Below are 27,000 nucleotides of genomic sequence, written 5' to 3'. Positions count from 1 at the left end.
CGTCCCAGCGCCAAGGCTACAGGCTGACAGCACTGTTTGTACTGTGAACGCTTCTGCCTTCAGGGCTGTCAAACCGATTTTCCTCAGAAATAATTAACAGACCAATTTCAAGGGCAGCAGCAGGGAAAGGAATCCTGGCAGGAGTGCTGTTCACAAAACACGCTCATTGCTTTCTTAGCTAAAAATCACTAAGTCCCTTCGTAACTCTGACTTACCTTGTACTGATAAGTATTTAAGTACTGCAGAGTATTGCAGGTCTATTTTAAATGGATTTTAAATCTACCACGATTTTGTATGTAGACACGACTTCCTAGGAAAAAAAAAATTTCCAATACAAAATGCATCTACTATTAAAAAAAATCTGAAATCTACTATTTCTGCTGATGTTAAGAAACAGTGTTGTTTCACTTGGAAAGTACATAGGCAAATATTCCAGTAACAGCTTTTTCCATTTCTGCAAAGGGATCATATAATGTATACACTTGTACAATTACATCTTACTTGAACTTGCTTTGTTGATATGTAAAATGCAATACTAATGGTGAATACATACACTGTTGATGTATAATGACTCCTTATCAGCAAGCAAGTTAGCTGTAACATGCATTGGCAGAAATAAAGAAAATCGTGATGTAGTCCTTTAAGACTAAACAGAAAAGGACCGCAAAGATCCCAATTATAGAAGCATATTTGGTACAGCCCTGTGTAGGCTGGGCTCAGCGAACAAATATTTTCTGCACAAAGACAAGAATTCAAGAACACAAAGAAGCGTACAGGAGAAATCTGTGCTTTTGCCTCAGCAATGAGGGCTGGAAGGCAGTAAAACATAAATGTTCTGTACCACAATATAACCTGTAGGAAATTATGGCAACAAGAATAATAAAGCCTAAACTAAATAAAAAAAAAAAAAAACAAAACCAAAAAAACAGTGTAAAGCTTTTCAAATTCTTCACCAATATTGTAATTTATTCGTTACACTGCCGTTCTGCATGCCTGAAAAACCAACAGCAGCTCACCTCTTTTGTTGTTTCAAACAAGGATAAATTATTTGAGGACTATTCTCTAAAAAGCTTTTCCTTTTCTGATCATTCATTGGGCATGGAAGAAGGAAAGACCAGCAAGAAAAGCTATCCAGCTTTGTCTGCTCCTGATCCAACTTAGACAAAGTCAGATGCCACCAAATCCCACAAAGATTTAAGACAAAGAATTAAACTTGGTCACAATGATTACGAAGAACAGAGCTGACAGTTGTTTCACGCACTTTCAACCTCAGTAACATTAAGGTGGTGAATATTTTTGAATTACACTATGATCTAGTTTTCAAATTATCATGTAATGAAGTGCCAGGTACCCCTAGCACACTAAGTTATTTAGAATATATTGTAACAACAACTTCTATCTCCCAGAACGTACAGAATACATACGCAATGCTTATTAAAAATCAAAATTAATCAAATATTGAAACAACAATAAGTTCATCAATATCTCTTTCCCCCAACCTTCCCTCTCTGAATTGCTGGTGAAGGCATCCTAAAACTCACCCTCAAAAAATCACTCGAGTTCAAACTTATAAATGAGAAAGAAAATGGCTTAAGGTCCAAGTTAAAAACCTTATTCAAATTTCCAGTAATTATTACAAAGAGACTCATTTTCCATGCAAGCTGCTTCAAGATCTAAATAGGCTCAGAGTGGATGTGAACTTAAATTTGCTCAAAAACACTGAAGTAATTCCGGCACAAAATCATCCCGTTACTGCACGAGGATGCCAGTATTTCAGGAACTTCTGAACACATACATCATCTGCTGATACGCAGAAAGAGATCAAATTAAAGAACTGTAGTGTGCACTTATTCCAGTGTCAGCTTTGGTACAGTTAATATTTATTTCATCGTTCTGCAAATTAAGCATTTGTGACAGTACAAAGGAATTCCGGGCTGCATATGCTAACAACATGTCACAGAACTGGAGCTGAAATAATTTCTACTTCGTATTTGTCTGCTGCAGCCCCACATAAGAAAAAAACCGCACAAGTTCTTAGTAACAGGATACTGAAAGCTCAGAGCAAACCAGAGGAAGCTCAAAGAAGGAAAGAATTATTTTCAGCCTAAATGGCAGGGATGTTAACCCTGCTGCCACATGAATGCCATTTAGGTAAGTCCATTTATCTCCTTTCTCCCAATTCCTGAATCACAGAGCAGTGACAAAAGTCACGGGGCCAGAAGGAAACCTATGGAGCGTGCCTCTGTTTGTACAAAGGAGAGAAAAACCACAGAAATCCTCTAGAAGAATTTGAGGTAAACTGGGCAGCTCTGTTCCTCCTGCTATCCCATTTAACCATGAATCCTATACCCTAACTGGATGGTTTTGTACATTTTCTAACTTTATTTGCCTCAGCAGCTGTAATGATCACTTTGTTTTTACAGTGCAAAGGAAAACTGAAAGCAACGCCTGAAAGCTTCTTAATTTAAAAAGCAAGGCTAAGATGCAAAGGAATGGCACAGCATGCTGCTTAATAGGATATCCAAGATCATAACACCGCCTTACACACTTCCAACACAACTTTACCTTCTTAAAATATTAAAATACTTAAATATGTTGTTTTGAAATATCAAATTAAAAAACGTAAAAATCAAGAAACTTTTCTGAGTAGATTAATAAAGCATTATTTCCCATACACCCATATACTGAATACCACCACGGTGTTCAGAACAGCCCCAAGCAAGGTGAAAGCACAACGACCACCAGCGTGGCCCCCTCATCCCAATGCACCTGTACACTAGCAAGTCTTTCATGAAGCTCATCCGATGTGCCATTACCTGCCTCCCGACAGCCGTTCGGGCTAACCCCCGAGCCCCAACCCCACCTCCTGGCTACCAGCTGGCAAGAAGCCTCACAGTGCTCTGGACGGTTTGAAGTTTCAAGCGTACCCATTTGGGGGACACCATGTGTGCACGCTGATGCGGGACATGGTGCGGCACTGGTGAGGCCACACCTCGAGTGCTGTGTTCAGTGTTGGGCCCCTCACTCCAAGAAGGACATCGAGGTGCTGGAGCGTGGCCAGAGAAGGGCAACGAAGCTGGTGAAGGGTCTGGAGCACAAGTCTTGTGAGGAGCGGCTGAGGGAGCTGGGGTTGTTTAGTTTGGAGAAGAGGAGGCTGAGGGGAGACCTTATTGCTCTCTACAACTGCCTGAAAGGAGGCTGTAGCGAGGTGGGGGTCGGTCTCTTCTCCCTAGTAACAAGCAATAGGACGAGAGGAAACGGCCTCAAGCTGCACCAGGGGAGGTTTAGGTTGGATATCAGGAAAAATTTCTTCACTGAATGGGTAGTCAGGCATTGGAAGAGGCTGCCCAGGGAAGTGGTTGAGTCTCCATCCCTGAAGGGATTTAAAAGACGGGTAGACGTGGTGCTCGAGGACATGGTTTAGTGGTGGACTTGGCAGTGATAGGTTAATGGTTGGACTTGATGATCTTAAGGGTCTTTTCCAACCTTAACGATTCTACGATTCCATAAGTCAGCAGCTCCATTCAGCTGTGTTTTGAAGCTTCTGCCTCTGGGCTGAATTGGGTAGGAACCAGCTTATGGCCAAAAGTGTGGAGGAGAGTATAACAGAGAGGTGGTATGCAGCACAAGTCTAATTATTTAGGAAAGCAAGGTAACGACAGACAATACCGTCATTAAGAACATGACTATAGAGAGAGAGGAAGCATGACGTCAGGGGTGGCGACTTCCAACAGTTTCATCCTGTCCAAGGGAGTTTCTGTGCAGGGAAGAGGTATTTAAAGAACGGATAGATGTGGTGCTTGAGGAGATGGTATAGATGGACTTGGCAGTGATAGGTTAGCGGTTGGACTCGATGATCTTAAGGGTCTTTTCCAACCTTAACGATTCTATGATTCTATGATATGATTCTAAGAAGGGCATCATCTGGCCCAAGCTACCTCTTACAGGCAACATACACAAAGAGGCTTATCCCAACGATGTACGACTACAATATACTACTTAAAACTCATTTAGGTCACCTCAGACAAAGCAATACCAAAAAACAAAGATTTCAGGTTTTTCCCACATAGACTTTTCTAATGAAGACATCTTCACATCTGTCTGTAGACATTAGACAAGGTCAACAGATTTGGCAATTACATACAGCTCTAGAATTTAAAGTCTACAAATTAATTAGACACTGTTCCAAAAAACCATGAAGCGCACTTTTAAGGCTGGGCAGACAGCAGTGACTTGCCGTGACTCATCCTAAGGCCTCTTTCCAAAGCACTTATATGAATGCCAGAACACCCAAGTTTTACCTTTCTGACCTGTCCTACATCCAGAACATCTGTTTCTGAAAAGTTTGGAGAAAAAAAGCCAAACAAGATAGTATTTAAGAAGTTAACACTAAGAGAATATAAGGTTCCAGCTCCCCCAACGCTTCCCCAAAGTACAAAAATACCAAGCTAGACTGAGAAACTAAGGACTTTCTCTCTATTTAGGCTTCCAAGATTTAGTCTCTGCAGGACTTAACTCCCCACTGTCTCCTCAGCCTCCATCCCAAACCCTAAAACTAAAGCCATTCAAAATGCAAATATGTTGCTTTTGCAGTTGGGGGTAAGCAAATACAGTAGTTTTGTCACAAAATGGTTCCAATGACTTGTTTTCCCTTCCGTGCAGATCATTAACGGACACCTACTTACAAACTGCTGGTTGATGGAGCCAACCTACTACATCTGGTATCCTAAGGCCAATATGGCTCTCCCTCCTGACATCAGCTTTTTCAAAGACATCTCAAAGACAAAAGAACAAACAAGGAACCCTCACTCTACCTGCCAAAGAGTTAGGACGGTCTCACTGTGTTAACTTTTATCAGCTCATCATCATCAGAGACAAGACCTCCAGGTAGTAAGCAGCTCTTTTCAACTGCTGAACTCAACAGCTGCCCTCTATGACAAACAGATTTCCTGGTGGGCTTTTAAATTTTACATTATGACCAAGACTAGAGACCTGGTGGACCTCCGCCCCAACACCCTTTAAAGATAGGTACGTTATTCAAATGAAAGGCAATCAATCACAACATTAAGAACCAAACGAACACACATCCAAATGCTTTTAAGTAGCATAAAATATTAAAAATAGCTCATATGGCCTCATACGACAGCCACAAAAATTTACTTTTAGGGACAAAATCCTCTCCCTCAAGAAAACCATGACAGATGATGGAATTTATTTAATTCACATGTATAAGTCGTGAGAATAAGCTAGGAAAAACCTATGTTGGGAACATTCATGGACTGGATTACAGCCGTGATCAGTGGCTAAATACTGACTTTTGTGACTGAAAGCTCCGGAAAATTGAGGTCTGACTTTTAGGGTTTGGGGAAACTGAATGCCATGACAGACAGTGTGAATGATAAGAGTGTGGAATTTCCAAATATTTTACATGCAAATAACATTACTTTCACATTAGAAAACTTGTTAGCAGCAGCTTATATCTTATTTTGTTCTATTCTTATTTTCCCTTCATATTTACAAGCATTTCAAAGAGTAACTTGCACAGCAAAACAGGCTTGTCTCAAGTTCATGAAATTGGTTAAATATGTGAATGGCATGTGTAAAACATACAGTAATTTGCAATTCAGATGCCTTGCTTTCAGAACCGCCACTGTATGTTAAAGTATGGATCAATTAACCACAACTCAGAAGTGCCTTGAAGATTAAAAACCAGCAATGCACAAATCAATATTTAATTTTCAGTCAGTGTAGGAGTTTAAAAATGTAACAGAAGTTATCTACAAAGTGTACATACTATAAACCATAAAGTGAAATAAATACCAATGTGCACTACCAACAGCCTCAGCAATTATATACTATGAATCTTTCAACGTAATTCTTCTTAATATCCCCTACTTTTAACAAAAATTTGGGAATAACCAGCCCGTTTAAGCTACAAATGGCACGTATGTGCCGTTATTTGCATAATCCAAAAATCCAAAACCAAATTTTGTCTGCATGTTTCTCTTTCTACCACAGGGAATAAAGTAGGCTTGGAGAGTTTCCCTTCTCCTTGGGCTGCTCACATCCCTAACTGCCTCCCTCCTTCAAATTTCTGCATTCTTCAGAAATTTGAGATAACGCAGACAAATCAAGACATGTCCTTCTTTCAAAACACATTTTAGGCAATTTTAATGATACGAGAGAACAGTAAAAATAAGAAAATGCAAAGTTACCAGGATTTCCTGAACAGACTGACCTCAATTAGTCATCAGACCAGCTATACAGAAAACGTGGATGCTGCAGAGATGAAAACCAGTATTAACTGAAATGTGCCAATTTGCAGAAATTCTGCATTGCTGCTACTTAAGAGGACCGAGAAAAAACGTTGTTTTACCATCTCCAAAAGCAACAAGTCTTTTGTTCAGTTTCTACAATCTTCTATAATTAACGGTAACTTCTATGAGAGCAAAAATTCTAGGCCTGAGGCCAAGCTTCAGGCCTTTCCTACAGGCTGCTTTTCAAGTGTTCACAGGTACCCACTAATTTCTCTTGAAAAATTATTTTGAAGAAAGGGGAAAAAAGAAGTACATGCTAAAGTAATAAATTTCAAGTAAACTCCACCCAACTCGCTCAAATAACATAGAAATTATTTTTTCCTAACAAAAGTATTTTACAGTTCAGATGCAAATTTAGGAATTAAATATTTTCTTCAAAAATACAAACCAGGTGAGGAACTTGAACGAAGAAGGGATTACGCAGTCTTGTACTTAAAAACAGATGAGCCTTCCGATTGATCACAACCCTCCCTCCCCACCTTAATGCTTCCACACTTTGCCCACTAAGAATTAGGGGATGCACAACTTGCATTAGAAAAGCACTAGATGCTAAAAGAACAATTAACTCTGTATTTGTGCATTTCAGCTAATTTTTAAGTCTGATGCTCCCCTGAATATAACCATCCCAAATTTTCTTTGTATGATGACATCTTCAAGTGGAAGTTTTAGCTAAAAGAGCTAAAACAGCATCTTCTGACCCATATTAGTCATACTGCTTGTATATAGTTATTGCAGTAACGGCAGCAGCATTCTACGCAGGTTTTTCTGCTGTCATCACTATGGATACAGAGACCATCAGTATATTAAGCAATGTAACTTACTGTTTTCCTTATGTCATTCTTTCTCCATTCCAGGGAGAGCACTGCAGTTATGTTACGCCTCCAAAGCTAAGTGTTACCAAAAGCAACATCAAAAATATTAATTCCTCATTAGTATTAGAATTCAGTAATTTTTACGTCACTGGAACTCTGGATTTAGGATAGAGCACTAACTCTTACCCTGTTCCTTGAAGAAGTATAAGAGTAACTGGTGAAAGTCTCACACCATATACATATGTTTATACACACCCCAAAGCGAGTCTTCCAGGTAGCTTTGGCTTGGCTTTTCTTCAAACCTTATGAACAGGAAACTTCTGAACTGAACCCCAGATTTCACCACCACGACCAGATGTCCTATTCTTCATTGACTACCTACATCTACACCAGATATCCTGGAGAAAGTGGGCCTCTTAAAATAAAAATAATAAAAAAAAAGCCTCCCCCCAAAAAGCTGTAGAAGTCCTTGTTTACTGACCACCTTCATTTAGGGTCACATCTGTTTAAGATTTAGCATAGAGCTAGAAGCACAAGGACTCAAGCTGGATACAAATATGTCCTGTGCCCAGGAATCTCTATAGGGTATCAAAGAAGGATTAATACATAGCCCTTAACACCATGCAAAAAGCAGGTGCAAGTTGACATCCTGTTTGCTTGTGTTTTTCAAAAACAAAAATTATTATGCAGAGGCTTCTAAGGTAAATTATTCACCATAAAGAGTCCAACTCAAATTTATATGTAAGGTGATGGGTAAGAGTTCGCATACATTAAAGGCAGAGGAGTACAACCTGAATTGTTCTGCTTAAAATAACTGTGATGCAGTACCGTTCAAACTCCCAAGAATATTACTACTAGCAAAACAACATGAAGAGACTTCCAGAAACAGGAGAAAGTTAAAATACACTGAGTATTTTACTATGAGAAACCCTACTGTTCCTTTTGGACATTGTTCCTGTAGAGATCATTTAGAATAAAGGAATAGGCTGAAAGGAAGAACTCCACGATCACAGCTGCCTCAATTCCTTTGGACCTTACCACCTACTATGATCCTGCCAAGCTTTTATCGTCCTATCCTGAAAGTTAAACCGAGTAGACTGATCCTGAAAGAGGGAAATGACAACACAGCCACCTGCCAACAACACATACAAATATAACCCGGAATGCCAAGCTTGGAGTCCTGTTGACAACTATGACTTTTGAAGTGCCCTTTTCCTTTTCACATTCTAAATACTATTTTACTAAAATAAGAAATGACTTACTTTTTTTAATAGGAATCTTGGTTAGCAATTTAAAGACTGCACCTTCCACAATACGGCTGGGAGTGGACTGTGTTACAATATACCTTCCAGATGTTGTTCAAGGGCAGTATTTCAGTAGTACCTGGAACAGCTACTAATAACTTCTGCTAGGTGATCAAGGCTCCCTCTTGGTACAGAGCATTATATCTCATTTAATGCATTCATTTATGGGTGCAGTTATAGACTCTTATTGCCTTCTCATGTCCTCTTCATCCTCCTTAATAAGGGAACACTGCCCAAGCTGCATTTGCCCAGAATCTTGCCCAGGGAATTCGAGTTGCCTGCTTTACTTCTTGCCACAGGAAAAAAAAAAAAAAAAAAGTACTGATTCATAGCTACCAGTAAGAAACAAAAGCAATCACATCACTTCTGATAGTCATCTACTCTATACCCAAGATAGCAGTATGTGTGGACAGTACACAATGTAATCAAAAATAAACCACTATTTCTTCCAACTCCTGTTACTGTAAATAGAGTTAATGAAATTCAAGCACAATAAAACACAGCATTACTTCCAAAACTTTTGGTCCACAAATCCACTGGCCAAAAACTCTGTTGCCCAGTTGGAACATTTTAAACGGAGATGGTTAGCAGCACAAGCGCACTAAACAGAAGAAAGCTGTTTATAAATATATTCTACTCAACTACAAGCTTAGCAAACAAATTCAAAGCATTTAGTTTCAAAAGAAATTGGCATCTAAAGAATTACAATGCATGAGGAAGACTTACACAACTCAAGGTCCCAAAGAAATAAGAGAATAAGCAAACCAAAGTATCTGCAACCATCTAGACATAAAGGGGAGTCAGGCCGATTTGAAAGGATTTATACTGGCTGTTCACATTAACCGGTAATGAGTCTTACAAATACATGAGAAGGAAAGACGTCACGTCAAAGGCTTCTAATGCTGTATCACATGATTTTCTACCAGCTTTGCAACTAGGTAAGAATAACCAACCATGTATATACAAAATGAGATTACTAGCAAAACAATAATACCACAGAAAATCTGGAGGTTTTAGTGAATCAAAAGTGAACAAGAACAATTGAGACTACTGAGAGAAGGGGGAAATAAATAAAAAACTAATTTTATGTTGGGACTTGTGCCCAAGGGGCGCCAAACGTAAGGGAGACAAGTCATCTTTTCACTTTATGCAATGCTGAGAAGGGTTAAGCTAGAATATCAGGTCCTGTTTTGAGCACAGCACAATATTTATAAGCCCTGAATTTCCTGAGGAGTGAAATTCCCTGCGTCTCAGGCACTGCTAATTAAAACACATTGCAGGAAGTGTACTCGAGACTGCTTCTCTTCGGAGGAAGCTCTCCATGGACGTCTGCCAGGAAAGAACCCAGATCCTTCCTTTACTACAGCACACACAAACCAACGCTGGGCTGTCACTTGCTGGTCCTGCTGCCTATCAAGCTGGCCAGTGTTTTCCCCCCCCCCCCCCACAGTATTTTATGACTTGTTAGTACGTTTGTATCCACTAGCTTTCCTTTTTTTATAAGGACACTCATTACAACCTGGTCTACCACTACAGCTCAAGATGCTACACCAGTAACAAACACTATCACAAAGGAAGCCTGGCTAGCCTAACTCAGTTTACAGGTAAAAACTGACATTTTCAAGACTTGAAAAGATTATGGTCTGGTCTGAATTTTGGTCTTTTTCATGTTCCTGGAAAACCCTTCGAGTTTTCTTTTTACAAGCAGGAAGGTAACACGCTTTTCAAGGTGCAAGGCTGATGTGGAGTTGATCTGCTAAGTATCTGAAATTTGGACATGCTGGAAGGTCATTCTGCCACCTAGCAGTGAGGAGCACATTATCATTGATTATTTTGTATAACAGCCGCCTGGGTGAATACCCTGCTGCTTTTAGAAGCTTTCCTAGGCCAGTGTTAAACAGTCTTGTGTACTTCCTGCAGCAAGTAACAGGCAGTACGGACCTTAACCCATTAACCAAAATACAGGATCAAAGGAGGATTATACATTACCAGCGAGCAAGTGAAGTATTCTCATAGAAATAGAGCTGCAAACTTTACTGCAAATATAACCCAGCATTCCCAAGAGCTCTACGTCTATTTTTAGAGAAGTGATGATAAATACATTAGTGGGATGGAACAGAATAGCCATAGTGAAACAGAATTAGTTTTGCTTTTTAGACCGATAAAATGGGTTGCATCCACCTTCATTACAACTATAGATAAGAGCCTACCACCGTAATAGCTAAAAAACACGTAAAGACATGCTTAACTTCAGATATAAGAACTACTCTCAGTGATTTGAACATGTCAACGTGGTTGCACAAATCTGAACAGGTATGTGTTTGCAGGGCTGGGATGAAGAAAATAAAATTAGTTGCCCCAAGACAAGAAGAATGTATTCTGTGAAAAGGTCTCAACATTTCCAAGCTGAAACAATGCTGCAATGTACAGGCTAACGCCCTGATGTATGGGGAAAAGCTTCATGGATATTTAACCAAGCCAATCACTCGGAAATCTGCAATTTGAACAGTTTGGAAAGTAGCAGCAGCAGCATTACATGGCTATGCCTGGCATCATCAGATTGTACTGCTACAGAGCCATCCAAAGATTTTTATTACAAAGGAGTACTATTTAGAGAGTCAAACTTTGTTTTCTGCTTTGTATTTCACTATTCACATTTACCAGAAGGGCTAGCAACCAAAACAAATAATTTGTCTTGGTATACAGAAGACCTTTGGCACCTCCAGAGGGAAGACTAAAACCCTACTTCATTCTACCTCACTAACATATTCCAAGACAATCCAGACAGGCTGAGGTTTTATTAAACTCCACTGAAGGATAAGACAACTAAGGAAAATATCACAAGCACTGATATTTATTTCCCCAAGCCCAGTTACTTCTATGTAAGAGACAACAGTTGCTCTGGGGTCAGGCTGAGGAACAACCACCACGCTGAGCAAAGGGCAGGACAGAGCTCAGGAAGGCATTAGGCACCACGCAGCATGGTTTGCGTTCATTACCTTCAAGTTCATTGCTTTCAAAACTCTTGCGATACCTGCCAATACAGGCAGAGCACAGAGCCCTTCACAGCAAGAACCCAGCCAGAGAGAACAGCGTGCTTTGCACTGAAGCGCTGGTGAACCGCACGCACTTGTGAACCCAGCCTGCTTGGAAGACGTTGAAGTTTACCATAACCTTGGTGGAAAAGTAAATCTTTCTCCGATGCTCCAAAAGTCCAGAATAATAAACCAGATCGCAAGCCCAGCAAAATTCCACTTCCAGAAGGCAGGAGGAGCTATAAGCACATAGGTGTTATTGGCAAGAAGCAATATACATTAATTATCTTCACACTTGAGAATAGAGTGGTTATTCTTTACAGTTTTAAGTGCAAACTGAAGTCTTTTGAATCAGATTTTGTATCAAGAAGGGAAAAGTCCTGGATGTATTAAAACAAGATTACTCGCAGAACATCAAAATATACAGAAAGCATGGATCTTCAAGATTTCATTAGGGAAGTGTTTTTTACTGTAAGAGACAAAAATGAACATTAATTTATCGATCCGCTATACTGGTTTTGAATGAGTGCTATGCTGGATACAACAAGGTTGCTCATCAAATACTAGTTTAATTTCAACTGAAATAAAACCACAAAGTTGGAAAGCATCCGATGTCACTTGCAGTAGGGATACAATCAGGAGAACATCTTTTGGAAGCTGCTTCTTAGGTGGAAGTGCTAGCACCACCTACTGTCAATGGCTGTCCGACATCTTTGAAAACACACACACAATAAATACCCATACAATTTTATGTACTTTTACCTACAAAACCCCTGCACCAATTCAGTGCAGAAAGACTGGCCTGAGGAGTGAGTCCAAATTATAACGCTAGACAGAACTGTTGCTCGTAACCCCTTCCTATTGATACACGTCTTCTGCATTCGCTAATAATCAGCGTAAATAACGAGCATCAGGAAGAAGACAAGGAATACTTTATGAGCTGAAGCTATTAAGTGTCATCTATGCATTCAGCGTTTCTGGATGACATTAGCAGGGTCATTTAGTCAAGTTTTCCGCAATCACCGTGCTTTTCTCTTTCATGGACACATGCCTTGATATCTGGGGGGTTAAATACAGAACTGCCAAGTGCTTTCAGGTGCTATTCAAATCAGCAAGAGATCTGCTTTGAGTGCAAATTTTAAGTGTTACAACAAAAAAATGGCATGTCTGAGCAGGGACCTAAAATTGAAACCTTTGATCCTGAATTCTGTGACTCCATCCAACACAGATACTAATCAAAGCCAGCACTACCATGGCTGACTTAACAGGAAAAAGCCATCCTGTAAGAGAAGGGCTTGAACAGTGCAGCGAACAGACAAATATATTTTTGGTACCAAACAAGATACTGGTTCTGTGGAACAAAGTACATGATCGTGTAATGAAGAGACTATCGTGATACACGTAACAGCTTAAATTTTTGCAATACAAATACAAGACTTACAATAACAGTTTATAAAGCAGCTGGGTAAGCAAGAGATTCAGTACATTCTTCTGTCATTTCCAGTGGAAATGACACTCCAGTATTTGCATATCTAATACCCGTTTCAAAGAGTAAGTAGCACCAATTTCTTCCTCCTACCAAATCCCCAGCCAGAAAAAATACACATACTTCAATGCAAACCTGACAAGTCAAAAGTCCTTGCAATTTACATTTAAGATTTTTCGCTGTTACTTCTTATTTGCCTTTATATTTCACAGCCATGTTATTCACAGGGCTGGTTGTCTATAAAGTCTTATCTAGGAAGGTACTGCAAGATACTTACCTAGCAAACTAATAAGTACTTAGTTGTCATGGTTTTACCAGGATATGACTCACTTTAGCCTTTCACAAACCAAGTATTCCAAAGAACAAATGGCTTCAGTCCACAAAACATACAAGTGTGCTTTTTTGCCTATGACATCACGACAGCCATAGCTGTTCCTTTTAAAAGGTCAAACAAAATTAAAGGAAGCATAAAAAACCCTGAAATCACAGGTCTGATTTGTAGGCCTTTATAGATGATAAAGTGAAGGGAGGGGGCCTGTTCCCCCCCGCCTTGTTTTCTGGATTTCCCACACTATTAGTTTTCCATGTTCAGAAAATATTTTTAACATGTCTGGGTTTCCATTTGAACCATAATGCAGATTTAACATGATACAAAAAGCAACAATTTTTTTTAATTGATAAAAGTATCCATACTGGTGCTTTTTGTTCGAATTTAAATACTTCAGTTTTTTCCCAGTTTAGGTGACAAAACTGAAGATTACTATTTTTTTAAACCACTCAACTTATTCCTTGGCATGGTGAAAGCAGATGGAATTTCTTCGAAAAAAAAAAAACTAATTGCATAATACAAACTTCATCCCATATCAGAAAAGGGAAGGGAGAAATTAGAAAAGAGAAGCAACTGATCACCATAAACTTCAAAACTGAAGTTTAAGAAAGGCTGATTAACATCCAGACCACTCACAAAGGAAGAAGTTAAGCAAAAAAGCTACTGAAGAATAAAGACATCTACCCCTGCAAATTTAGACAGTCAGGAGACGCTAAGTGACCCTCTGCTGTTTCCTGAAGGTGAAAATATGGAGAGATCCTGGAGAGGCAATCCTCTGAAGTCAAACTGCAAGATAACAGCCTGAAATCCCGTTAGGGGCCTAGTCCACATGAAGTGCTAGCAGCCACATCCCCTTTGTTCTCAAGTGCATTACAGCTCAGGCAAGGAGAACATTAACGTAATCTAAAACAGGTGATATAGAAGTTTTAAACAAGGCTCTCCAATTTCCAGCTACGTAGTTTTGGTAGGTCAGAAAACACCTTACAAATTCTTCCCATGCACAGTAAATTACTTGCTGCACAGGCATACCCGCTTCTGTAACCCTCAGGCTGGACGGAAGGGCCATAAATGGGACGTCAGAGAAAGGCCAGTTCTAGGAGGCTCAGGGCAAAAGACAAGCCAAGAAATTCTGTTTTAACATCCACTGTTTACAAATCAGGATTTTCAACAATAATTACAAGGAAAGAACAAAAACAAACAAAAAATATCTCAACTTGAACCATTTTACTCAGAATAAAACCCTGTGTGGAAGCGAAATCATTAGGTATTCCACATACCTTAAGTAGACTTTCCAGCTCTCAGCAGCAGGTGCTCAACAGAGGAAGAAACATGAAATCTGAAATAAACATTTAGAATTGATTAGGATATTTTCTTCACCTAACATCAAAGTAGTCAACTATCCAACAAGCTTAAAAGCAAATAACTGATATTCCTATTAGGAAGACAAGATAACCTTCCAAAGGAACGAGCTGCAGTACATACCCTACTTTACAAGTGCAGATCATTTAGCTGGAAGTCCTTAGAAAAAAAAACAAGCACACACACACACAAAAAAGAAGTTTGTAGAAGGAGAAGCCAGGGGCTTACATCTGAACTCAAAACAGACATCTTACAAAGCAAGTTGCCAGAAATCCTGTAGGTCCCATGCAAGTAAACTAAAAAGTTCACAAGTTATATGGTTTTGGTATTTTGAAGGAGGAGGAAGATTAAAGAAGGATTCTGAAGTGAACCTTTCATATAGCTAATAAAATTAATGGAAACAATTCAGTGAGTATTGAAAACCCTGATGAGTGATTCACAACATTAGCAGCATCCAAATCTAGAATTAGAAAGAGTGCTTCCCTGGAGAAAAAAAAAGAAGTGTGTGGGAGGAACTAGTTAAAAGCATTTATTTCCTTAGGGTATGGGCATCATAGGACAGCCAAGCCAGATTTTAGCTGAAGTAACAAATACATACAGATATAGCTCAAAATACACACATAATACACTGTCCAGAAAGAGTTGTGGGTTTTTTCCTTAAAGGAAATGATCGAACCGAAAGAACTCCAGAGTTGAGTAATCTACAGAGTTGGTTTTGCTCTTTTGCCTCTCAAACAAATACATACTACAGGGACAAAGGCCATACCAGTAGAAAGCCTAAACTTACATATTAAGCACTTAGAAATCAATTTTTAGAACTGTTTCTGAATCTTTATTCACCTTAGCTACTTAAGATTTTCCCCACACACAGAGGCCACCGAAAGATTTCCACAAGAGAATCTGATGAGATAAAGTAACACAAAGAAGAGAAACTGTGCAGAGATTTTTTTTTTTATAACGAACAGAACACTCAAATCCTATTTTAAGTGTTCATCTAAGCTATAATAAACTGAAAAAAATAAGAAAACCAATATACTTAAATTTCTACGTGTAAGCCACAGAAATGAGCCACAGGCACTCACCTGAAACACACACCCATACCATCGGGAAAAATAACACTGACAACTTGAACTGCTTTTATGGTGGCATGTAAGAGGAATGACACTGCCTCGAAATACTAAATTTAAAAGTTAACACAGAATCTGTTAAGTCAGCCGGCTGTCCCATTAACTCTACCAGACTGAATGGCAAACAACAGCTTTCCCCAGAATCACGTCTGCTCTAAATATTTTTAGGGAATTATGATTTGGGACAATTTGTGAACACACCAACGGTTAACACAATCCAAATGACATCATGACAAGTCCTTTATGAAAAGGGAAATAGCTCATGAGACTGTTTCTCCGATTGAGAAACCTATGAAGTTATTGATTTAAAGATGTTTTGATATGGCAAAAGCTACTTTTAATTTCCAAGGCCGACAGTAATGACCTTTCCCCGCTCTGGGAAGTTACATCAATAGCACCCTTAAAGCATTTGTTAAAATAATTGTGTGTGCAATACCATGGGACTTACTCACATGCAACATCAAAAATGCACCAAACACAAATACTAGAAAAATATTATTTTAATTGCTCAGGCATCAATAATGCAAACACTTACAAGCACGCTAAATTTTCCACACAAGTTATCCCACTGATTTTAACAGAACTACCCATGTGTGTAAAATTCAGTGTACAAACACATGCTACTGTGATTTGATGTTGGACGGCAACCCTAGAGCAGAGATAAAGGGCCTCTCTTTTGGTCATTAGCTACCAAGAGAGTAATGCAGTCAGAGGTGATCCAAACACAGGATCATTTCATCTGCCTTACGCTGACGGCCGTTTCCAGGCATACCTTCCCAAGATTTGTTCTCGCAGATTACTCACTGGTTTAATTCATCCATCAATTACTTCGGAAGCAAGCAGTGACAAGAACTCTCCCATGCTCAACTCGAGTTTGACCAGTTGTAATGCTTCTTAAAACATCAATTAGTCTCATTCTAATTGGGATAAATGCTGAAAGCTTCTGAAGTGGTAAAACGGAGATTAAACATAGAAGTGGTTTGGGTTAAGGAAAATATTGTGCTTTTATTTCAACTTCTTGTAAAAAAAAAAACCTCTCTCTTACCAAACCATTTCTTTAAAGTAAAAAAAAAAAACCCACCCACACAAACCAACACCAAATACATCTGCTCAGGGCAGGGGGGGAGGATTCTTCCCTAGCTTTTGAAATTTCTCTACCTCTCTCCACAAGGGAAAGGTTCTCAGTAAACTGACAATATTTAAATGTTAAGTTTAACACATTTTTTGTGGTGGAAAACTATTCCTTTTTAAACTTTTTCCAACTGTCTGTAAGTCACCTATTTGGTCCAGTTTTATTTGTTTCCTTATCTTTTTTTACTTAGCTTTATCTATCACTCTGTCTTACCTTATTTTCCTCTTAAAAATCACACATAATCCTACCTGTTTTTCAGTTAAAAGATGATAGAGCATCTTACCTGGAGATCTAAACCTCCATATACACTACCTGAAATTTTGTCTTCCAGTATCATTTCATTCCCTCTCCAGTTTGACTTCTTCACCAAGCATACCACTGAAGACATAAGCCTATTACTAGTATCCAAGAAGAAAAACCTTAAAATATCTTCTAGGCGTGGAGTTTGTTCCTCAGCTTCCTTATGCTTTCAGCTACCTTTAATGCTTTTTGATCATGTTCTTCAAGAAAATTTGTCCTCTTTGCTCTTTTCTCATCACTCCATTAATTTACTCTTCACAAATTCCTCTCTTTCCAACCCTCTCCCAGATCCTCCACCCCATTTCAATACAGCAATTCATCACCTCAAGCCTTACAAAGCTAAAGCTGGCTCACTAAAGATGGTCTTGTTTCACTTCCCTCTTCTTCTACCTCTGATCTGCAGCAGCAAAGCAAATAAAGAGTTTAGTGCGATGCAACATTTTTATCCTTATAAAGCATTTAACATGATCCGATCTGGTCTCCAATGCTGTCCCTTTGGCACTACGGTAAGTCACAGGAAAACGCCACAGAAGATCATCGAGGACAGGAAAGACTTCAAGAGCTCTGCCAGTGCAGGGAAAGAATGGTAACACCAATTTCTGGACAAAAGCACTACTTTCTTTAGCAGAGATGAGACATAATTATAGCTAAGTTATCTTAGCAGTTTATTGTTCCTGGTAGTTATACAGTACATATAGGTTTTTTAGATACTCTCCTCTACCTTGGGTAAACAACTGTATATACACAGCTTCTCTACACCTTGAGCAATGAGGGTAATGGGCCTGCCTGGAGCACCTTCAGCGGTAGCACCAAGAAGAAACCTTTGCAGAAGAACAGTACAACACAGCCCTGAGTACAGCGGGCTAACAAATGGCCTATGGCCTTCAGGAGAAGTCCCACAACCGCCAAGGCAGTTACTGCCTTCTAGACTGACTCAAAGGCACTATTTGCATGGGCACAATGCTGTGAAGATTTAGTAGTCTTGAAACCCTTAGTGTTTTGGGATAATTGGTGTACAAGCACTAACTTGATCTTAACATTGCGTAGTGGCTTGGACACCAGAAGAACGTAGTCCATAAAGCAGAATTTGGAACAGTCTCATTGGACCCAAACATAGATCCTAAGCACGTCACCACAAAACATATCCATACGGCCATCGTCAACCTCACCACCAATAGTTCCACAGAAACTTTTAACCAGATTGTTATAACTTAATTGGGGAAGGGCAAACTTCAGTAAGATCTCACTTCCATATCATATTAAAAACACCAAAAAATAAAGGAGTCCATACTTTCTATCAGCTCCTATTCATAAGGGCCATCATATAAAATCAGCTATAAAGACAAAGATTTAACAACATGGAACACAAGTTCAACGTAGCACTTAAAACTGCTGTAACACAGACTCAGTCCAAAAACCGATCAGATTTCAAGTGACAGCTGTGCATTAAGTACTCCCGTTCTGTGCACATGGGCACCAGCTTCCCCCTCCCCATTTCACTTTGACTATGCTTCAGATCCTTTGTCAAGACTCACCACTTTCATCTTGCCTTTCCAAAACTGATCTCGACTCAGCAATCCACAAGGTCTTGCCTTATTACACTACTTCTATCAACTTCAAGAATACGGTAGTAAAGCAAGTGTGCTTTATGTACATTTATTTTCACAACTTGCTGCAGTCCTCACCCTTCCCGTACTTCCACTCTGTGATCTCTTGCTTGCTGTAATATGACCAATGTTCCTACTCCCACGTGAGAATACTGTAGTTCAATACCTATTTCAACAGAAGTAACAAAGACCTTGGCAAGAAAAAATTTAGTGCAATCCCCATTTATCTCCCAAAAGATAAATAGATAGATAAATACATTATAGAACTCCAAAATTTGTTTCCTAGGAAGGGAAGTTTCTGCGTTCAATACTCTCCTCAGATTATGAAACAGTTTAAAGGTTTTGCTTGCCTTTAAGGGAAGAAAAAGCTGATTCAGTTCTAAAATGAAGGCAATGATACAGACTCCTGTCCAAGAATTCCCTCTCCTCTTTTGATGAAAAGAGAGCAAGGCATAAAGCTAGCTGCTGAAAGCACTGAAACAGCATGAGACAAGCAGTACTGCCATCACACAAAGAAACTCTTCCCCCTTCTACTAAGGCTGAATAAGCAGGGGCTTTGTAGCCTATGACACAACTAAACTTTCACTTCATTTAAATCCCCATCTGAGACTTAATCGCCTATGCTGCACGCCATTTTCTTCTAAAGGTGCCTAATCTCCTAAAGAAATCCACTTGTTTTTTTATTAATTTCATGTAGGTAACAAATTTCCAGCAACAAGGGAATGAAAACCAGAGAACTAAACCTCGATTTCTTATAAAAATGAAATACTGACACAAACTCTAGGCAGAAGATCGAAAAGAAGTGTATTCGGTGTTACATCCCGCTCCTTCTTTTGACTCCATTCCTTGGCTAAGTTTTACAGGGGCTCTATGTTATTTTTGTTTCCGTCCACAACCCAAGAAATATAAGTAAGAAACTCAATCTGTATTCACAAAGCATTGAAGGAGAGAGTCAAAATATTCCCACAAGAGAAGCATATGGCATAGACTCCCCCCCCCACCTATTTCTCATATAAACTTCAATCCTTAAACTGTACCATCAAAATACATGGGCAAAATAAAAGGAATATTATTCACTTCTGGAAATGGATTGATTTTTCCTGATAGCTACTGATTAAGTAATATGTCCAAACCCATTTATGTACATATACACTCAGGTATAGAACAACAATGCCACCCTCCTCCTTGGAGGAGACCCTCTCCAGCCAAAATCTAACAAAGGCCATGCTAAATAAGAAATCCACGTAAATCTGAAGTTATTAGATTATCCCAATAAAGAAGATTTAGTATCTAGTCTGACTAGGTGCTTTTATAACTGATTAAACAGAATTCAGTACAAATGATGAGCAAGATACTTCCCCTTGCCTCCACACCACAGGTTTTTTTAACAACTTTTAGTTCCCTAGACCATAGCAAACAGCTTACGAGAGTTTATACACACTGCACAAATGCACACTCTTAGCTCCACCTTTTAATTTAGAGGCTCCCTGAAAGCCCAGATGTAGCACTAAAACGTTAATTCTGGCAGCTTCTGCCTCTAAATTTCAACATAGCGTTTAAAAAGCTATCCAATCAATGAGTTTATTCTTTCATAAAGAATATCTCAAATGCAGGGTGCGTCATTAATGCTAGCTTCCAGCAGAGGCTGTACTGAGTACAGAAAGGCATACAGACCACATTTTAATTGGTCTCCACACACATTTTCACTCAAGATTACTTAATTCTGTTTCCCAGTCTCAGTAGTGACTTACTCTTTCCATGACAAACTGCTGAGAAACGTTTTGACTTGCTTTAAAACAGAGTCACAATTTAGTTAATTTGAGTTACAATTAAGAGGAAGCCTACAAAATACAAGCTATCATATTAAAGAGTGAAAGATAGACAAAGTATAGATCCACCAAAAGTTCTATTATTCCAAAAGCACAGTTCAGTTTATTAATATGTAATAAAATGCAGCCATTAATTAAAGGACAATACCAAAAGGAATAAGAAAAGTCATCCTCTAAGGCCACTTTATTAACTGGCTTGTGCAGTTTAGAAGTCTTGCATGTTTTCTTCCACGAAATTTGTGAGTGTACGACAAAATGGCAACTAACTGTTCTAATACCAGTAACCAGTTTATAATTCTGTTTTTCAAGCCATATCTAGGTAGCATCCGCATCTATAGAAGAGCAAGACAGTTTCATTTACAGAAAGGATCTTCTCTCCGTGACCTTTACAGCCGTAACTGAGAACAGCATTCCACAAAGAAAATACAAGATGCTTTGCCCGCAACAGATTTACATCAAAGCTGCAGAGTCTCAGGCAACAGCTAACAAGATACCAGAGAGGACTTGCTTACGAGAGCTCAGAGAAAACTATCAGTTGCTGGGGTTACTGTCAACTACCTTTTGACTATCGGCGTAAACCTGAAAATAACAACCCCACATTCTTTACCTGTTAGCATCACTAAAATCAGTGCCGGATAGGACTCAAGAGGTCATCTTGTCAATCTGCCACTCCTGAGGTAGGGATAAATAGCATTTCCTTTCTGACAGATCCCTCATTTGTTCTTAGAGACTGCCAGCGACAAGAGCCCCCTCCCTAACCTAGTCCAATGGTTTGTTATTCTTAGCATTAGAAGTCCTCCTCCCCAAATAAGTAACCCAAGTCTTCAGTCCTATTAAGTCAACTATTTCTTATTTTAGCCCCCATAAGCCTTTATCTTCTTCCTCCTTGTAGTAGCCTAATGCATGTGAATAACTTAAGACTAAGAGGAGATAAAAAAGTTAACGTCTTAATTTGTTCAATTCTTGTGTGTCATATTCTTCAGCTATTTGATCTGCTACTTAAAGTATCCATAAGAGAGGAAGAGCCTTTCTCAATGTACAGTGCCCAAAACTGAAAATAGCATTCTAACTAAATCCTGCCAGTACGGAACTCAGCAGAAGGATTACTCCAAGTATTTACCCCCTCGCCACACCACAGTAGAGCACTTCTTTTTCTGCACCTGCAGAACGAGGTTAAACACAAACTGAGCACCAATCAATCAATAACTTGCACATCATTGCTTACTCAGCTCTTGTAGAACTTGAAAAGTATGTTTTGAGCAGACATTTGAACAACAAAATTCAAAATGCACTAAATATGGAGTAGGAAGAAGCTGTGGAGTTGCGAGGTGCCAGAACAAGTACGGAAAACAGCCAGCTTTGTGATTTATACAACTAAAGTGAAAATGACAAGATAATTAATAAACCAACTGCAACCTAGAAGCCTCTCCGATATAGTGCTTAAGCCCGAAATAGAAAATGAGAGTTGATAAAAATTCAGAATTACTTCTTTAGCCATTAATTAACAGTATTCACATAATGGTGCTGTTAACACAAGAGTAAGAACAGAAACTGTAATTTGTAACGTTTGCAGAGTGCTTCATTGAAAGGAAGAGACCCTTACACGTCAGCAGCGTGTAAAGGTTTCTTGGGCGAAGGCAGGCAAGAGAAAACTAGTTAAAAATCTAACAAAATTAAACAGTCTTCAATACAATTAAAAATGGAACTTAAGAGTTTAAAACCCTCCAACTCGTGGCTTATCTCAAAGGGATGTGCATTTTCATATACATATTATCAACCAGCTCTTGTTCCTACTCATAAAATAAAATGCAAGTGTATTTTATTTAGTAAATGCAAACGCAGTTCTGAGTCAGGCATCATGGAAGGTTAACAACTGCACTGACAAACGTGAATTAATTGCAATGGCCATGCTGAGGTTCATTCCAAGCAGTAAGATGGCACCTTAAATGAACAACTTGGATCCAACATCATGGTTTCTACTTTTCCTTGTGAGGAGTACTTCAAACCCCTCTACAGAAAGCACTTCAGAATTGCCATGTGTTTTTATGCCAGTGGATGAAGCCTGAGCAAAGCACTGTCCTTATTTCAAAGGGGAATAAAAAACAGCACAGCAGGTAGATTAGTTTAGCCATCAAAAGGGAAAAAAAAAAAGCCACAGAAGAGGTAGAAATAAAGTTCTTGCCTCCCGACTTCCAATACTGTGGTTGTATCAATGTTTCCTATCTCTTTCCACCAACGGTTAACAAAAACAGTGGTATCAGGCACAAAAGGTCCTAGACATTGGCAAAAATACAATATCTCCGTCAAGGTCTGGAACTTGCTGGGGGAAAGGGTGAAGAAAGGGCGATAAGGACTAATACAAAATTAAAGTAGTACAAAGTTTAACTCTTTACAAAGAGTAAGTTCCAGCAACTGAACTATTAAGGTAGCTGTTACACGTTACTTGTGTGTGCTACTGCCTAGACTGTAAAATCAATTATGAAGAAGCAACCCTGCCTTTAAACAGCTTCCACCACAGAAGAGCATCAGTAAAGGAGCAAAGGGGATGAAAGAGGAGACTGCCAAAACCTGAGGTATAAGCAGGTATACAAGAATCACAAGAGCATTCAGCCACCAGCAAAAGGAATTTCTGCTTGAAGAAAAGTCTATTAGAAATAGCAGGGGGGAAAAAGTTAGGAAACAGCTTGGTTAATTAACCAAAAATGAAAAGGAACTGTGCTCTTTTAAACACTAACTTTATTTTTCTCCTTTCTGTATTAACCTTTCCTTGAGAAAAGCAAGCAATAAAAATTCCAATATTCTGAACCAAAACATAGAAAATTTTTCCCCTCAAAGGACAGAGAGATTACACTGCCTGGTCCAAAAAAGGAAATCAAGAACAGATACATATGTAAAAATAAGAAAATGGCAGCAGATTTTATGCTTTTACATTGTCTTTCATAGAAAAAGAACTTAAAAGACTGCCTAAAATCAGTAAAAGGAAATTCTCTTTTAAAGATCACAGAATTTCTGAATCTCAATGGTACAGAGTATTACTGAGAACAAACTTGCCTCAGCATTCACACCGAACATAAAACCTAGAGCAGACAGGATGAAACAGGTATTGATTGCTATAAATCCCCACCACTGGGTGTAACTCAGACACTGGGATTTACAAGTCTCTTCCTAGCATCTGCAGTAGCACTACTCTTGAAGGCAATGCTAGGAAATTAAGTATCAAATGTAGCTGGACCAGAGACCTTGCTGGCTATTGTACATCCCATGGATTATATCAGTAAACACTCCTTGCAGTGTTAAGAAAGGCCTAGGAAAAAAACAAGGTACCTGGTTAAAGAGGTACATTCAGATCTTCAAAAGATATCATTTAGCTCATTTTGAGCTTCTCCTACCCCCTTGCAACCAAGTTATTTGCTATCCTAGCAGTAAGAAAAAAGGAAAGAATAGCAGCTCCTCTTTACCAGTCAAAAAAAAAAAAAAAAAAAAAATCATCTGTTGCTTTGAATCCTTCCCAAGAACTTTAATGGGACTAAAGGATAAATTATCTCTGCCTCCCAAAGATACTTTATAGCCTCAGGTGGTCTGCTCCCTCTCCCCTCCCCCAAAACGGAATAAAACAAAAGCAGGAATTGCACATTTTCACGTATGGGTAAACAATGAAAAACCCCAAGCATGGCAGCAGGAAGCAGGAGCAAGTTCGCAGCCAGCAGAGCCCTCTGACCTTCTTACTGCCCCGAACAGCAAGAACAGCCTCGGCTCCGTCACTGCAATCTCTGCAAAGGCAATGAGAAGTACCTCGTTTAAGGACTCTTAACATATACACTGTCTAAATGCTTCTGAATTTATTGTTCATCAACATACCTAGAACGATAGCAGAGGCAAAGAATATGTAATCTCCCATTACTGTCTCCAGGACAACTGATGCACGCGTTTTGCTTATACACTCTTGGTCAAAAGGAAGGAAATTAGTCCAGGGTCTTAAAATGAGTTAAATTACAGTTCCATGGGCAGGGAAAGGGTCAAGTTAATCTTAAGGATTAAGCTCTAAACTGACCTATATTATACTGTATGAAGTTGGAACCCTGCAGCAAAATGAAACTGAGCTGACTGCTTATCAGTTCCCCTTCCCAGGGGAGGAAAAAAAAAAAAAAGTAATACTTCAGTGCAATAGGAAGCTAACAAAAACTATTAAACTTTTTCTATATGCCCTTTCTGCACTGAACATGGTAAAAAAATGGCAGAGAACTAATGCAGAGAGTTAGAGGGTGGAAAAAAAGTCTTCAAGTCATAGGGGACAAAGGAAATACAATACAGGAGAGTTTTGCCAGTTCAGCCATGGACTGCTGCAGATCTAAAGAAAATTTAGACGTATCCACAATTAACCCTGATGCAAGTGAATCATCAGTGTTCTCTAACAAAGCCTGTTGCCTTCAGCTTTTGTTATTTACCTCTCCCATTCTGATTTTTACTTGACAGAAATTGCATTCAAACCTTGTAAACCAGATTTCAGAAACTATTCTCCAATTTCTTCTTAATCTACAAACCACTGACACCACCAGTGATCTGCATCTCCAGATTTCAAGTATCGTCAGAGCCAGAGAGCATTCAGCTTCTGTGGTTCTCCTGCCATCTCTGAAACTGTTTCTTCCACATACATGATGCCCTGTGTCAACTCCCTCCAACAACACACCCCTCTGAGGCAGCTTTCAGAACAGCCCCTTGCAAATGTTAGTTTGCATACACCTTTCAGCACAACACACCTGGGTAATCACAACTGTCTCTCTTGTGTCTGCTCTAATACAAATAGAGAAAATCAGATCAAGCCATCTGAAGTCTTCTGTGCTTTTGGTTGCTTGATTATTTTTTTTTTGTGCAGTTAGGTTTGGGGTTTTTTTTTAACCATTTTCTATTCATGAAGACCTAACACTCTAAAGTCCCCCTAGTTGCAAGCCTTGCACCCCAGTGTCAGGAGCACTATGTGCTTGAGCAAGCAACAAACTCCTACATTACAAAGCTTACATGGTAGAACGAACACAAAGTTACAATGGAATGGGATAGGAAGAATAAAAATTTAAGCATACAACAAAAAACCTGCAGGTTTTTAAGCTGTTCAGTCCCTCAACAGCCACTTTCTTCAACAGTTCATCTGATTAGCCATCAACCACTGCCTGAATAAGGAGAGCAGGACATGAAAAACAAGAGCTTTTAGAAAGATCTACTTGATCATCTCCACAGAAGCTCTTCCTCTCCTACACTACAGACTATTTAAAACCAGATATCTATATGGATATGACGTCTTCCATTTAATTTCCCATTCTTTCAGCTTCATGTCTTTCTAATAGACACAATAAACCACATTCACTGAACACTGTGGTAGAACACACTGGACTTGCAAAGTTCCTGTGTGGCAGGCATAGACAAATCAAGAGACTCACCTGAAATTGCTAACAATTTACAAACTCTCATCTTGCATTAATCTGCATTAAGTCCTAGGCTTTTTTTAAACACTTAAAAAAATAAAAACAGGCAGCTTTTAGTACAAAATAACTACCCTGTAGAAATTACCATTCAGGGAGACAAGAATCACTGTAGCTCAGGTGCTAAATAAGTACGTTCAAAATTAGAGTTTGAGTGTTCCCAAATCGTTTCTGCTATCATTCCATACAAGAGCTCAAAGTGATACAGTAAGGATTCGTTTGTTGCACTTTTTAAAATCCTGACCTCTAATTAAAACCTTTTCAAGAAATTAAGTCAATATGTCCATGTTTTCATGTTACTCAGCAATGGTACTTGAAACTTTAGAATTACACTAACACGAGACGAGAGGAAAAACAGATTTCATCTGGAAACCACATCTGATGGAGCTAAATATCAGTCACACATTTGCATTTTCATTGACAGCTGTCCGAAATAAGGACTCAAAAGCTTACTGGCAAGAAGTAAGTAAAACCCACGTTCTCACTGCTAGCATCCCAGCGTGGTAGTTGTAACACAAGAAAAGAGATCTGGAGTATGAATTCCAGCATAAGAGTGTCCTTTTCAAATGCCTTCTACCAATTTATTGAAATTTGTCCAGAACGTGAGAACATAGAGGCACTTTACGCAATAATCTACATCAACTGTAAAGCTACAAGTGTTCAATTTAAGGCAAAAAAATATGCAAGACTAAAAACATACACGATTTGAACACATGGCTTTTTCAGCAAAATTCCTTATTGTTACCAATATTCTGCAAAACATGACTATTGTTTAAACACCAGTGCAGGCAGCTGTCAAAAACCTGTAGGTGAATACACATACATATATTTAAGAACAACCAGCAACACAATGTACTTCAAAACTGTACTTTGAGAACAGAGTTCTCTGC

The 27,000-nt window shown here is 39.0% G+C and overlaps 1 protein-coding gene across 1 annotated transcript in view; it reads right to left on the bottom strand.

Moving 5' to 3' along the window:
• Window positions 1-27,000, bottom strand: part of PTK2 (protein tyrosine kinase 2) — a 227,826-nt gene that overhangs the window by 197,421 nt on the left and 3,405 nt on the right. Inside the window, exon 2 of the mRNA XM_082317407.1 lies at window positions 14,560-14,618. The gene's annotated coding sequence lies outside the window, so the exon portion shown is untranslated. The remainder of the gene's footprint in view (window positions 1-14,559; window positions 14,619-27,000) is intronic.

The sequence above is a fragment of the Platalea leucorodia genome (assembly GCF_965183815.1).
Source record: "Platalea leucorodia genome assembly, chromosome: 1".
Classification (NCBI taxonomy): domain Eukaryota; kingdom Metazoa; phylum Chordata; class Aves; order Pelecaniformes; family Threskiornithidae; genus Platalea; species Platalea leucorodia.
The sequence above is the reverse complement of the archived record's forward strand: the minus strand, read 5'-3'. Positions and strand labels throughout refer to the sequence as shown.